This window comes from Triturus cristatus, chromosome 6 (assembly GCF_964204655.1).
Source record: "Triturus cristatus chromosome 6, aTriCri1.1, whole genome shotgun sequence".
NCBI lineage: Eukaryota > Metazoa > Chordata > Amphibia > Caudata > Salamandridae > Triturus > Triturus cristatus.
The window spans coordinates 829,429,304-829,435,303 of NC_140589.1; the positions used below are offsets into that span (position 1 = coordinate 829,429,304).

The 6,000-nt window shown below is 60.2% G+C and overlaps 1 protein-coding gene across 1 annotated transcript in view; it reads left to right on the plus strand.

Moving 5' to 3' along the window:
• LOC146817941 (potassium/sodium hyperpolarization-activated cyclic nucleotide-gated channel 1-like) overlaps positions 1-6,000 on the plus strand; it is a 1,926,818-nt gene that overhangs the window by 1,622,834 nt on the left and 297,984 nt on the right. The window lies entirely within an intron of this gene.

Here is a 6,000-nt window from a genome sequence, read left to right on the forward strand (position 1 = left end):
ATCGTTTGCCAACCGGTTGGTCTGGAGTATGTTATGTAGCATTCCTATTACCTCCTGTATTCTTGGCACCTGCATCTTATCATAAAGATTTGAAGTTGTTGAATAATGTGACTGTAAATAGGTATAAACAGACTCTATCTATTGATGATGTTGACCAAACTGATACTAGTTTGCAACAGTATATTGATTTTAACCTAGGATTGTTTTTCTTTGTTGGAGCTGCCCTAAATAGTAGGAAAGTTCGAAGATTAACAAGAGTTGTAGAGGCTGTGACAAATCAAACCGCTGCTGCTCTTGGGAATCTTACGGAAGAAATACAAATTACTAGAATTGTTGCATTACAGAATCGTATGGTGTTAGATGTTATGTTAGCTGACCGAGGTGGAGCATGTAAAATTATCGGAAGTAGTTGTGTGTTCATCCCTGACCACACGCCGTCAGTCTATAATGCTATCAATAGGTTGCATAAAATTGCAGCTGAAATCCATACAGAAAATGGCACTTGGACCTTTTCTGGATGGTTTTGGGCATTGATCACCACATGGGGGTGGAAGGTTTTAACTGGTCTCTGCATTATCGTGGCAGTTCTGTTTTCTTGTTGCATTTGTGTCCAATGTGGTCCTTTACTCTGTTCCCTATGTGTGTCATTCTGTATTCCTGATAAGAAAGCTATTGCCAATGTCACTTATCAGAAACATTTAACTAAAGAAATAGAAGAAATGATGAAAATTGCCATATACGATGATTATTCTAATAAACCGGATGTCTTCAGTAAATGATGAAAGGGTCGTCTGTTGAAAAATGAAAACAGCGATGTGATTAAGCATTTACTAAAGACATGAATTCCCCTTTAGGACCGAGTTTCTTCCGTTATGTTGACTAAAGTCTGGACTCCATTTTGTATTGTCATCTCTCCACGTGCTCAGCACGAGAAGAGTCCTTTCTTCGTGTCAGTTGCTCTCATAATCTGTCTAGTAACAGTCTATAAATAGCTCCTTTGTCCGCCTGACGCATGCCCAGACTTGACCACATCTGTTATTAGTTAGCTCTTGCTTGACCATGTTTTCGCGGGCTTAGGAGTGTGTTAACTCCGCCCACATATTGATTTTGTATCGAAAATGTCCATAAAAGGTAATGTTCTTTGCCTCATGTTGTATCCACCCATTTATGAGCCCCTCTGTTGTGTATAAAAGGGGACTGTGTACGCAAGTTCTTTGTGCTACTCTATGCAATACTGAAGGGTGTTGTATGGATTGTAGGACCACCCTTAAGGGTTAATAAACTTTGTCTTTGTACTTTGCAGTTTCCGTGCCAACTTCCTTGTAGCTTCCATTACAGGAGAGCGAACCCTTGTGTCCTGCGGGCCTAGCTGGGGCCTGTATTCATCAGGGGGAGCCTCCCCTGGCCCGTGGTACCCTGTCTGGGGAACCCTGCCATGCGGCAGGACCGAGGATGGAGCCCAGGGTGGGGAGGCTGCCCTATCTGGGGCCCCTGGATCTCCTGAACCAAGCCAAGTAGGGGGAGGCTCCCTGGGCACGAAGGAACCCCATCTCGGGCCTTTGGCAGAGCGGAAGGCCGGGGTATGGGGCCCAGGCCTAGAGCACCCAACTCTGTGCCGGCGGGGACTGGACCCAGCTAGGGCTCCTTGGCTAAGAGGCACAGGGGAAGCCTCCCGGACCCATGGGACCCCACCCATGGAACCCAGCCACACAGCAGAACCGAGGCAGGAGCCCGGGGTGGGGAGGCAACTCTCCCTGGCGCCCCTGGATCTCATGAACCAAGCAATAGGAGGCTTCCTAGGCATGACAGAACCCCGTTTCGGGCCTTTGGCAGCGCGGCAGGCCGGTGGCCAGTGCCCAGGCCTGGAGCACCTGACCCAGGGCCCGGCGGGGCCCCTGGACCCAGCCGGGGCTCCCGGGCCCAGAGGCGCAGGAGAAGCCTCCCTGGGCCCACCGGACCCTGTCCCGGGCACCCTGCCATGCGGCAGGACCAAAGACGGAGCCCGGGTTGGGGCCCCGGCTGAGTCTCCTGAACCCAGCCAAGCAGGGGGTGGCTCCCCGGGCATGACGGAACCCCGTCTTGGGTCTCAGGCAGAGCAGCAGGCTGGGGGGACGATGCCCAGGGCTTGAGAACCCCCATCCGGGGCTCCCGGGCACTGTGGCACAGGGGAATACCCCCCAGGCCAGCGGGACCCTGTCCCGGGTGCCCTGCCAACCAACAAGCCCGAGAACGGACTCCTGGGCCAGGGGGGCATCCTGGCCTGTTCAGCTGCCGACTGAGGACCGCTAGGCCGAGAGGGGTTCTGGAGTACCCTGTCCCTAGTAATCCGGAGGAAGGGTACCCCCCCCTTTCTGGTAACCAGTGCTCACCGCAAGACTGAGGGGACCCTAGGCGTGGACATGCCTGACCTCCTGGAGCCCTGGCTGGGATCAGGGAGGCAAACGAGCCCTCATCGGGACTTCCAGGGCAGCCCGGCCTTCTGGTCCCCCCATTGGAAAGCATTGCGCGTAACCAGATGGCTGAGGGAAAAGGCGCGACCAGATGGCCGGGCCCGAAGGACGCCAATCTGCCAGCCCGAGCCTTCACAGTTCCCATCTGCTCTTTGGAGGGCTTGTGGACTCTGCTTCCTCGGGGCTCAGAGACCCCAGCTGGGCCTAGTGCCCAGGGCTGTGGACGGGGCTCCCCCAGGCACCTTGACAGGCGGGTGAAGCAAGAGGGAGGCTTTCCCAGGCCCGACAGACACCCATCCTGGGACCGTGGCGGAGCAGGGGGACGGAGCCCGGTCCCTTAAGCCCGAACGGGCATCCCGGGCTAGCACACACAGGTGAGGCCTACTCAAGGCCCGCGTCTGGGGTGCCCTTCCAAGCTGCAGGCCCGAGGATGGAGCCCGGGGTGGGGAGGGCACCTTCCACCCCAGGGCCACCAAGGGCCCCTGCCAGAACTCCTGAACCCAAACCAAGCTGGGGGGACGCCTGATGGGCCCTGGGCCCATGGTGGAGCGGAGGACGGAGCCCAGTGTAGGGAGTGCCTGGCCAGATTTCTTGGGCCCGGACACCCAAGGGAGGACCGGCTGGGGCCCGATGGAGCCCGTACTGGGTACTCTACCACGCGGCGGGCTGGAGGAAGGAGCCAGAGATGGTGGGGAGGTGTTGTCCGAACCGTGCCCATTTAGTCCCCGGCTGGGAATAGCCAGCCCGATAGGAGTTCCGGCATACCCTGCCCCTAGTAATCCAGAGAAAAGCTACCCTTCTTTCTGGTAACCCGTGCGCATCGAGTGATGGAGGGGACCCAGGGCGCCTGACCTCCTGGAGCCCTGGGTAGGATCGGGGAGGCGGACGAGCCCTCATCGGGACTTCCCGGCCAGCCTGGCCATCTGGTCGCCCCATTTGAAATCATCGGTGGCCGAACGGAAAGGCACAACCAGATGGCCGGAACCGAAGAACGCCCATCTGACCGCCACGAGCCTTCACTTTAGGGGTCCCACCTGCCCTTGCAGGGTTTTGGGGGCTCCGCATTCGGGGGCTCGTGAGAACGCAGCTGGGCCTCAGGCACGGGGAGCCCGCAGGAGCTCTCGGGCCCGGGCGCCCAAGGGAGGACTGGCTGAGGCCTGATGGAACCCGTCCGGACACTTTGCCACCCGGCGGGCCAGAGGAGGGATCCCCGGACGGTGAGGAGGTGTTGTCCGGGCCTAGCCCATCTGGTCTCCGGCTGAGAATTGCCAGCCAGAGAGGGGTTCCGGCATTACCTGCCCCTAGTAATCCGGAGGAAAGCAACCCTTCTTTCTGGTAACCTGTGCGCATTAAGTGATGGAGGGGACCCAGGGCGCGGAGGCAACCAACCTCCTGGAGCCCTGGCTGGGATCAGGGAGGTGGACGAGCCCTCATTGGGACTTCCAGGCCAGATCGGCCATCTGGTCGCCCCATTGGAAAGCATTGCGCGTGACCAGATGGCCGAAGGAAAAGGTGCAACCAGATGGCCGAGACTGAAGGACATCCCTCTGCCCGCCCCGAGCCTTCGCAGGAGAGCCTCCCCGGGCCCCGATGGACCCCCGTGCCCAGCACCTGGACCCTCAGCTGGCTTGCAGGATGGGAGCTCCCGCACCCCCCCCAGGGCCTGCTGGGCGGAGCTCAAGCCCCGGGCCCGGTCCCAGCTACTGCACCCAGGCAGGCCAGGGAGATCCTCCCAGGGCCTCTGGTGGAACCCCCCTCTGTCCCCAGCACCCGGACCCTCGGCCTGCTTGCGGCACGGGGGACTCCCACACCCCAGGGCCTGCCGGACGGAGCTCAAGCCCCGTGCCCGGTCCCAGTCCCAGCTTCTGAACCCTAGGCCAGACCTGGGAGAGCCTCCCTGGGCCACGATGGACCCCCTGTCCTCAGCGCCCGGGCACTCGGCTGGCTTGCATGACTAGGGGCTACCACTCCCGGGGACCTGCCGGATCCTAGGGTCCAGTTTCTGCTGCTTACCCCAGCCAAGCAGGGGAACCTGCCTGGGCCAGGTGGGCTCACCCTAGTGCCCACTGGGACCCAGGCCAGGAGACCCAGCCACGCTGGGGCAGCATCCCCTACCCCAGTGGCCTGGCAGACCCGGCCCTGCTGGCTCCCTGACCCTGACCCTGCCCAGCTCCGTCCTCTCTCCTCCAAGGCTCGGAAACCCTCACCGGGGTCCACGCTCATTGTGTATCGAGCCAACCAGCCCAATCTTGCCACATAGGCACCATTGACCAGAGTCCGGTCTGGACCGTGCCCCGGGGCCGCCATGCCCGTGGAGCCCAATTCCCCCCTGCCTGTGCTGGAGACCGGGCCCTGTCTGAGATCTGACCCAAGGGCCTCCCTCCCAGCCATAGAAGAGGGCTGATTCACAGGCCGGCCACTTCCCCTCTGCCAGGCCCCGCTCACCCACAGGAGAAAGGGAAGCCCTGCGCACGGCCTGCTGACCGCACCTCCTGGGCGGTGCGGGATGTCCACAAGTTGCTGCCATCCCAGACCGGGCCCAGACGTCCTTTGCTCAGGGCTTCTCATATCTCTCCAGGGGGCACCCCTTTCACACAGGGCTGGCCTCCTGCCGCTCCTCGACCAGGCACCAGTGGGGAACTAGGCAGGCCTCCCCGCTCTTCAGCCACCCTGCCCTGGCAACTGACTGTCACCCCCTACCCCGGACCCTGGGCCCAAAGGGGCTGACTCGGGCAGGTGCCCCATCCATCCTTCCCGGAGCCCCGGGAGGAGGAACCAAGGAGGCTTAAGCCCAGGCCACATCTTCTCCCCGCCAGCCTGCCCGGGGACCCATTTTCCCTGACACATAGTGGGGGCTTACAGAACCCTGGGGGAAGGACAAAAGTTGGCATCAGCCCGGCCATCTGGTCACCCCGCCAGCAGGGCCATCTGGTCACCCAGCCCACAGGGCCATCTGGTCACCCGGCCCGCAGGGCCATCTGGTCACCCAGCGAGCAGGGCCATCTGGTCGCCCGGCCCGCTGGGCCATCTGGTTGCGCAGCCAGGTGACCAGATGGCCCGGGACGACCTAGCGTCCAGATTGCCTGGGAGGGTGCCGTACCCAGTCGCCCTTGGAGTCAGACGAAGGTGAGGGTGGCCAGGTGCTCCGAGGCTGCGGTTCGGGAGGCTCCTTCCCCGGGGCTGCTCACCTCCCTGCTCGACTTGCGCAGGAAGGCCCAGATCTCTATACTGGGGTGAATGTATGACATTGTTCTGCATTCTGTCCATCAACTGTTGCTTTTGCATTTGTCACCCCGCGTGGGATGGGTATGCCCAGACGTGGGTCCCATGCTCTCCATGCCACTAGAACCAAGCTATCCTGGCTGAAGAGGGGTGAATCCCCGAAACTGGTTCTAGGATGCTTGTTTCCAGTCCAGGGAGGACCTGGTTTGGCAGTTCGGGCTGGACTGTTCCCATGAGGCACATGGTCAAGACTGATTTGCATATGGCTGGGTTCAAACTGGAATAGCATGGTGAGCAAAAAAACGATGGATTTAGGCCCAGATCTCTG